Source organism: Rousettus aegyptiacus, unplaced genomic scaffold (assembly GCF_014176215.1).
Source record: "Rousettus aegyptiacus isolate mRouAeg1 unplaced genomic scaffold, mRouAeg1.p scaffold_m13_p_1, whole genome shotgun sequence".
Lineage (NCBI taxonomy): Eukaryota > Metazoa > Chordata > Mammalia > Chiroptera > Pteropodidae > Rousettus > Rousettus aegyptiacus.
In genome coordinates, this window is record NW_023416284.1 from 59,699,076 (window position 1) to 59,709,106 (window position 10,031).

A 10,031-nucleotide genomic window follows, 5' to 3' on the forward strand; every position below is an offset into this window, starting at 1 on the left:
CTGCACAGCATCCACAGCCAATGACCCGTCCACATGCTGAAGGGCATCCCACATTACACACATATGATAAAGGTTAAAGTGACAGTATTAATGAATAGGAATGACATGATCCTTGGAATTTGGGGGATTTTTTTCTTGAGAAAAATATTGAGGATTTTTTTTCTTTCTCCAATACATAGAATTTCTTTTTTAACGCTTACAGCACCTGGTATTCCTAAGTGGAATCCCATCCAACTACTAACCAGGCCCAGCCCTGCTTAACTTCTGAGATGAGATGAGATTGGGCACATTGAGGGTGGCATGGCAATATATAGAATTTAATTCATCCTCTTCTCTCTCACTTTTTCAACTTTTAATTTTGAAATAATTTTAGATTTATATAAAAGTTATCAAAATACTACAGAGAAATTCTGTGTGGTCTTCCCCTGACTCTCTAGTGCTAATTAATATCTCATTAGCCACAGCACAATTATCAAAATCAGGAAATTAACACTGCTGTAATACTATTGACTAATCTACAAATCTTACTCAACTTTTGTCAGTTTTCCTAAATGTCCTCTGTCTGGTCTAGGATCTAATCCAGGATCTTATACTACGTTTAGTTAATTAAGAAATTAGCAAAGAGATTTAAAAAAAATTGTCATCTCTCTTTAGTCTCCTCCCAACTGTGGAAGTTCCCGGCTTTTGTATTTCATGACTTAACATTTTAAAGAGCCCTGGTCAGTCATTTTGTAGAATGTCTCTCAATATGGATTTGTGTGATATAGTCTCATGAATATATTCAGGTTATATATTTTCAATATAAATACCACTGAAGTGATGTTGTACCTTTCTCAGAGGATCATATCTGGTATACATATGTTGATATGTCTTATTATATTACTAGTGATGTTAACGTTGATCGCTTAGTTAAGGTGCCACATGCCAAGTCTAGTCACTGTAAAACCCCTTCCCCCCAATGTTCATAACAAATAGTCACAGCTTTCTGGAATCTTCCAAGAAATCCAGTACTGAGGGAAGATAGTCATTCTTAAATAGCCTTAAAGTACAGCTTTTCTGTTTTTGACTTCTGGTCAACTAAGGAAGGACAGGTAATTTTTGGTTTGGTGTAAAAAAGAGATAAGAATTAAGCAGATATTAAGTAACTCACGTAATCTGTACCTCCATTTCCCCATCAATTATTTGAGGATTAAAAAGATTTGTTTTTCTATTCACAATGTTGAGTCTGAATTTTTGAATTCTGTATGAAAAGAAATTATTATTAAAATTTAAGACAGGTTCTTTGAATATAAGAAGAGACTATGATCTATTTAGAATTAATAGAGGCCTTATCATGCAGAAGATGCCAAAGGGTACGCATACCCTCAAATAGAGTACATTGTTTGAGGAAAAGAAGAAATTTGCTCTGTAAAAAATTAACAATGCAAGGTTTAAATGCTATAGACATTTTAAAAATGGTGGACATCAGCACAGATCAAATTGATCAAGACAAATTAACCAGAGACTTCAAGATTTAGCTTAGTAGGAAAACTGAGACAATTGGTCTCTTCATGACCTTGATATTTTCAAAGAGTTCAGATCATTTTTTGGCAGAATGTCAAGATCTATATGAAGATTTCTTATAAAACAGCAAGTAAAGAGATGATTATAGAAATATAAAAAATGGGCAAAGAGAATATGTAATTTACATAGGAAAAATAAAATTGGCCCAAAACAAATTAAAATACTTAACCAACTCAATTCAAGAAATGCATGTTTAAAACAATAAGCTTTCATGTTTTTTTTTAAAAAAAGCAAATGACAAAGATTTTTAAAGAAAGTATAACATTCAATGTTGATGAGGTAGAGTGAAGTTGGTACTCTTATACCAGTTAGAGGAGTGTAAATTAGGACTAACAAGAGAAAATTTGCCAATATGGGTTAAGGTCCTTAAAAATTCTATATTTTTTGATCAGTAATTTTGATTCTAGAATTATATCCTAGGGATACAGTTATTAGATACGCTCATGAAAACATATGCATAAGAGTGATCATCACAGTATTATATTATTTCTAAATAATCAAATTATGGTATATTAATATAGTGTAATGTTATACAATGACAAAAAATAAAATTTTGAAGGATATTTCCTAATGCAGAAAATTCTTAATATATTTAAAGTTGAAAAAAGAGGATGAGAAACTATATATAAAGCAATACATATGTGTGTGTCTATAGTGTATATTACATATTCTAGAATAAAGACTGAAGGCAAATATACCAAAATAGTAATAGTAGCATAAAAATAATTTCTGGGTGGTGAAATTGGTGATGATAAATTAAATTTTACCCTTTATTATTTTTATTTTTCCATTTTATTTTTTATAATAAGCATGTATTATTTACATAAATCAGAGAAGAACTAATAAAAGTTTAAGATTGAGGAAAATAGTTGGATTAGGCTCCTGAGGAGTATATGGATGGTTTGGAATAACTAACATAGAGGCTATACTAGAAGAGAATTAAAAAGATATAATAAATGAGTTTGTGTAGCTAGAGAAAGCAGATCCATAAATTGAGCAGGGACAACCAAATGCATAGTTAGATACACACACACTTTCATAATTATGTTAGGAGAAAAACTCTACATTTTAAATGTAATGTTGCGAAATGTAATGTTGCGAAGTTTTTGTCTTCAAAAACTTCTCTATGATTTTTCCTCTATAACATGTTAAAGCAAGCTAGAGCCCTCTACTGGGATGGTCTTCCAGGAAGTCTGGAATTATATTTTAAATTATAAACTGGCAGGTTCACATGCCTCTATCCAGAAATGAACTTAGTGTTTTTTGTATTCAGTTCTTACAAGGCCAATTTTCTACTAACTATATACTAATTTTCTCAACGTCGTATGAGTGTAAGGGTAACTATATACTAATTTTCTCAGCGTCATATGAGTGTATTGTTTTACTATTGCAAAGATATGTTAAAAAGAAGTAGACTACAGAGAACTCACAATTAGGTAAAAGAGTTGCATAGCACTGTCAAACATTTGCTTGAATATTTATGGAATCTTATTTAGATGGTAATGTAGAGTGAGGTGACTGAGGTGAGAATATAGTAGGAAAAAAATCAAGATTTTGAATTTCGAATGTAAGATAGGTTCTGTTTTATACTTTTTTATAAAGAATACATCTGATTAATACTTGTCTATGTTATGGAAGTAGTAAAGAGCCAAATAAGATATCTTACTTCTCTTGTTTCATTGTATCTTTGGTTCTTTTATAATAAGGTTTATTTTCCTCATCTGAAATCAGCACTACAATTTCCCAATAATTTATGTCAGATATTTAGTAAATTTTACATGAATACTCACTCAAACAACATGCTACAGATTTTAACAGAGGACCTAACTTATAGAAACCGGGGATGCGATAAAATCATCAAAAGTCAGATTGTGGATAGTAATTCGCCTGTGGTAGCACATAAGAACTCTGACTCATACTCATGTCTCTCCTTCAGCACCTTTAGTTAAAATTGCTCTCACATGACTAAGAACATCAGAAAATTCAATATGGAACACTTCCATTTTATCTTTTCCAACTATTTCCACGTGTATACAGCTCCCACACGTTTCCAAAAAAGGAAAAACAAACTAATGGCAAGAGTGTTTTTTGAGTTGTAGAAATGGAAGAAACTTTCATATTTTGGAATAATATTCCTGCAACAATAGTGCTAAGATTATGAAAGATCATAAAAATATCTATTTTTTCCATGGAAGAGAAGAAAGTTAATTTGCACCAGGACAGTCCCTGAAATTAATAGGAGGCAACAAATGCTTACAGATCCTGTCACATTATTGCAAGTCTTGGCATATATTAGAAAGGACATATTCATTTCTATCAAAGTCGAAATTTAATAACCCATATCAAAGTCTGATTAGTTGCCCAAGGGTATAAAGAAGTAATATGAATATTTTAGCATGTGTATAGAGTTCAAGCAATCATATTCAAAATTATTATAATGAGGTCAAGATTGCTTGGATTCTGCACAGAGGATAACTAAGGAACTGGTGTGGTGCTTATTTTCACGTGTTCCGATTGATGAAGAGACCTTGAGGAGCAAAGTGAAGCTACAAAAGGAAGACAAGAAATTAATTGATATTACCAAGCACTTCTAGGTAATGGAGCACAGTTTTAAGCACTGTTACATATCTTCTTTAATAACTCTCTCGACCACCCAATTAAGAAACATTATCATATTAATTTTATAAGAAAACTGAGGCTCTGAGAGGCTAATTTACTTTTCCAAGGTAATAACAGCTAATAAATGGTAGAGCTAAAACCCTGGCCCAGATCCATCAAACTCTAAAGTCTGTGATCTCTGGAATCCAATGATTCTCATATTTTAGTGTGCACATAAGTCACATGAGTTGCTTTTTACAATTTTTACAGACTCCAGAGTCTTAACGCCTAATCGGTTTGAGTACATCTGAGGCGGGGCTCAGGAATCCGCATTTTTAACAAGTACTACAAATAATTGTGATGCAGATAGAATAGTGATCATATATTAACATAACCCATTCTTGATGTAGTTAGAACACTCAATACATATTGACTGCTTGTGAAATCTCATACTAAATACTCTTGTTAAGTACCTGGGCAGAATAATTGTGCCTTAATTAAAATTCCATGCTCAAATATTTATTGAATAAATGTCTACTATGTATAAGGCAATGTTCTAAAACCTGGGGTTGTGAAGATATATGGCATAATTACTAATCTTAAGGACCCTATAACCTGCTAAGGACAGAATCTAGTAAGAAAATCAACTGGTATAGATAGAAAAAGAAAGAATAAATAACTGGTGATATAGCACAGTTGGGAAACAAAGGAGATAGCAAACAATTCTATTGAGAGTGAGTAGGAACATGTAAAGCTCAGATCTTTAAAAATGAGTAGGTATTTGCCAAGTAGATGAGAAAGTTTGAGCCAATCCAGGGTGGCAATAATATGGACGTATGAAAAGCCCTGGCACTGAGATCAGGGACCTGTATTTGGAATGGCTACAATGTAGAGATGAGGCTGGAAAGATCACAGAGTTTCAGGAATTTGGACTTAGCCTAATTTCCTCTCCTATCCAATCTTTTATAATAATGAAAATTGCCATGATTCCTTGGAAACTGATGAAACATTTGAGAGATGCATGCTTAAACTTTACTCATTTTAAAGTATGGTTCCTGGAAGTTAAGATTTCATTTGGGGTTTAGAACATGATGCCTTTTAGTTAGAGACACCAAATTTGTTAAAGTAATAAGGGATGCTTATGTCTGTAATAACCGGGTCTCTAGGCCAGTCTTTAACTGGGGACTTGGAGAAGGTGACAAAAATATTCATAAAAATGGCTTGAAATTCACTTTGAGGAGTAGTCACATGGTTACTGTGGCATCTTTATATACAACAGATTCCAAATGATAAAATATCTCAACCCCTCCTCACTAGGGAAACTAATGAATAGCCTTACCTTAGATATTGAAGAAATTTTTCAGTTCTAATACAGGATAGATTTCCTGTCATTTATTACTCAAACTTTGTTCATCTTCTTTGCTGCTACTCTTTCCTTCTCAAGTCTGTTTATGCTATGATCTTTCTTCCTTTGTTCTGGTCCCTTATTCTCAGTCTCATGAATTTACTCAAATGTGCATCAGTTGGCAGAATGATCTTCCTTTCTTGGTTTGCTGGTCCAGGAACTAGTGAGCTCTATGTAAGATGTTTTCTTCCATGTGGATGCCCAGGTTCTTCAAGGTGCTTTGGGCCATATTGTGCTGGAAGGGTGTTTTGTTCTGACTTTAGGTGGGAAGAGTTACATATTTATTGGGACTAGACCTGAAAATCAGAGAGAAATAGATACTCTTCATACATTTTGCATAACACTAGGAGCACATCATTCCAATTCCATCCAACCACATTCCCTTTGAGCAAAATCTCAGGATTACACAGTTTGATTATTTTACACCCATTGTAGCATAGTTTACCTGTTCAAAGTTCAAATAAACCCTGTAAGTACCAAGAACTAGGATGAGCCTACTGTCCAGTAATTCTCTCTACCATCCCAGTCACCTGTCTCTCATTCCTCCTGTGTAATGGCTTTCTGTTCTAGCCTTTTAGTACAGTTTCTATATTGTCCATTTGTGAAGTGAACTAAATAGGGGCTACCTATTGATTTGAAAGCAACTCACATTCTTTCTGGTGGAGAACATTAATCAGTTTCAAGGTCATAGCCAAGGGACTAGGATAATCTGAGTCCAAACACCAATCAAGATAAAAGGGACACATATGTGCAGTAGATCATTCCAGTAAGTATTCTGATATTTTGTTTCCATATGGCTTTCAAGTGTGTGTGTGTGTGTGTGTGTGTGTGTGTGTGTGTGAGAGAGAGAGAGAGAGAGAGAAATTAAAAGAACATGGCCCCGGAGATGTATATTACAATGGGCATCATGCCTGTGTAGCAAAGTGTTACAGCAGCACCATTCAAACCACTCATGTTCACAATCTGTCAGCATTTCCATTTTAAACACCTTTTGAATGAATTCCAAAAGCTACAGCATTACCAGAGCCCATTAATTTTCAAATGTATATATAGTTAAATTAAAATTGGTACTTTGGACTTTGCCTTTGAAACTTAGAGATTTCTCTCCTGACTCATTCCTCTTCCCACTAAAAAATAATTGCTACAAACAATGTCCTCCTGGTACCACATGTGGTAGTATGTTGGAGACAGGAGAGAGCCCGATTAGGGGAGAATTATCTCCAGAGATATATTTTTCTCTAAACCTTTTAGTGTATCTTCATCCAAGTTCTTTTACAAAACTATAATCATAGAGCCATTTTATGGGAATAACAGGTATTTCAGGAGTGAAAGAAAAGTCTCCAGATTAACTCTTTCTGAATCTCCTCTGGCAATTTCCTTCACTTTTCTTAGGACAAAATTCTAGTCTAAAAGTTTCTGGAGAAAAAAAAGTTAATGTTACATGTTTTAATTAGAGTGTGATACTGTTCTAGATGTACAGAAATAAAATAATTTTCAAATAATAGTTTGAAGATATGTTAACAGATCACTGAGGTGCTTAGAATCATAGTAGCACACTAACTGGCATTTCCTAATGTTAAAATATCTTTCATCGAGAAATATGTCATTGAAAGAGAGTACATCATGTGTATATGTGAAATTGAAAGAACAAAACAACACTACCACAGAAGAAATATGACATGAATGTCTTTAAGCTTCTGTGTGCCCTGCTCCTCTCCAATGTCTCCCACCCCTGCCCCAGTCACATCTTCTAATATTAAAATATATATATTTTAAAAGATGCTTTAAGCTGAAACAAATTTATTTTCAAGTATATGAAGAATTACCATTTACTCAATAGTAATTTGTGAGGGATTATGGTGAGGGTTATATTTCTGTCCCCACTAAAATAAATCCTTTGGCTTTTAGCTTCAAACAATTCTGCATTTGTCCAGTCAGTCTGTCCATGACTCCTTTCCTGAGGCTTATCTAGGTCTTTGCTTGGAAAGGGCACTCCCACTTCTGATTTCTCTGTGCCAGCCGATCCATCTGCCACAGTTGTTTCCTAGCGGACCTGAAAATAAGAGAGCGTGATTAATAGTAGGGCTCAATATAACTACACTTGATTCCACTGGCTCTCATCTAATATGGAAAACGAATCCAAACAATTATATTTAACCCTCTTGCTCTAAAATAAGTTTTCCTACAGTCTTACTTTTATTTACTCAAAAATCTCAAAGGATTCAGATTGTCAAGAATTCCAAGATGAAATTTTCTAAATTTACCCTTTGAATTGCACCTTCTAAAATTATTTTTTCTGACATACAATTTCTATGCTTTAACATTTATTATGATATAGTAGGTCTCCCATTTTGTTCAAGCAAACACTGAAAGCTTATACTAACCATATGAACTAATCTTGCAGAATTATTTTCCTTCTATTTAATTTAGTGTTCGCATACAATTACATAAATATTCCTGTGCACCTATTTTCCTATTGTGTGTGTGGGGGGGGGGGGAGAGAGGGACAGAAAGACACAGAGACAGACAAGACTCAAGAACCAAATTTTCTCTTTCATTGCTTCTCTTTATTTTAAGTCTATCTATTCAGCTCTTATTTCCACATTTTAATTGAGGAAGTAAGTTAACTAGAAAGCTGTAGTTGGATGGCATAAAAATCATTTCTTTCCTTAGAGGAAATTTTGTCATGTTTAAAGACTCCATAGCAATTCTAACAGTTCTTTAAATCAATGGAATAGTTTGTGTTAATATTGAATAAAACTAAAAGAAATGCAAAAACATTTTGATGTATAGACTGCCTCAAAATTAGGGATTCAGGATAATATCTGTCCACTGTAATTGCTAATTATTTTCTTCTCAGAGATTAGTTTTTTTTTTTTTTTAATTTCTCCACACTCATAACCACTGTATCCTATGTGTAGAACAAAATATCTGTAGCCTAGAACCAGAACAGTCTATTTTGGAATATATATTCAAGGGGAAAGTATTTAGAATACCATTAGTGCCAACCCAAAAGTATGGGGCATTACTTTGGTTAAAGAAATATTAAATGTGGATAGAAAATATTTAGGAAATACAAGAAATGGAAAGAATTAGAGTGTGTCTTCAAGGATAACCGGACTAATTCTTAGGAGAGATGGATGTTCTTCCTAAAAATCTTTGGTTTGAATAAAATGTAAGAGAAACAATGTTAGCAGACAGTAGCTAACAGTTTTTCTCCTCCTGGATCAGCATTTTATAAAAGAAGGAATATGAAAGAAAAGACTTTTAAGTTCATGAATCAGAATGCATAAAGGATTGTTTTCATTATGTGAAGGTTAAGTAGCACTTGCATCCATAAATAAATACCTGATTTGTGTGGAATGCTTCTTTTAAAGGCATTGTGATACTAAGCACATTTGTGTAAATAATGGTAATGGTTTTAATATATAAACATTGCCTTTTGTTATGTGACACTTCTGAAAGATTCTGCTAATCCTGTTACTTATGAAATCAGTGAAATTATATAGGTTTTTAAAGGAAATCCACAGGAATATAAAATCCCTCTACCCCTCTGGATGAGAGAATTAATGCTCTTTTCGTGTACTCATATTTCTATAGGTAGTTCTGTAGCTTATAACCGAAAAAGCCCATATACATTTATATGCAATATGGTAGAGTGGGCTTAGCCCAGTATGGGATCAAATCCTAGCTTTGCCACCTAGAAACCACAGATCTCAGGTACATTATTCAATCTCTCTCAGCTTCCGTTTTCCTGTTTGCAAAATAAAAGTAATATGACTATTCATGTTCATGGTGGTGCTGTGAAGAGTAAATGATATAATCCATGTAAGACGCCAGTCTGTGGCACACAGGGCATAGTCAAGAAATGTTACTGCCTCCCAACTGCTCTTCAGGTGTGCAGTCCAGGTATTGTTTGTCCCAATTTTATAAATCGTGAATCAGAACTGAAAACAAAGCTATAGTCACAAAGCTAATTGTAACAGTCACATTAGAAATACAGGTCTTTCTGATGATGATGGTAATAATAGTAGTAACATTATTATTATTTTTACATTAGGTAATGAGGATCGTGCTGGTTGGTTGACATTTTACTCTAAGACATAACATACTTCAGGAATGGTGTCATGATTAGGACATTGAATCCATTTATTGTGCCACAAGAAAGAAACGAGGTTGAAGTTTCTGGAATTAAACATATTAAGCAGCTAAAGATTTCATTTCCAGAAATTTATCTTATATGTTAAATGAAATCCCTTTTCCTTTCTGTGTTTAAAATTTGCTTCTTATTTGCAACTCTTATGGAGCTTACATTGCAGGCAGAAAATGAACTATTCTGTCACAGAGGGTAAAGGCTCTCTTCTCTAGCTGCTTGGTCCAAGCACAGGACAATCATAAACAGCCCTGTTTTCACTTGGAAACAAAACAAAACAAATGCTGCAATTACTTAAGCTATCAGTTTAAA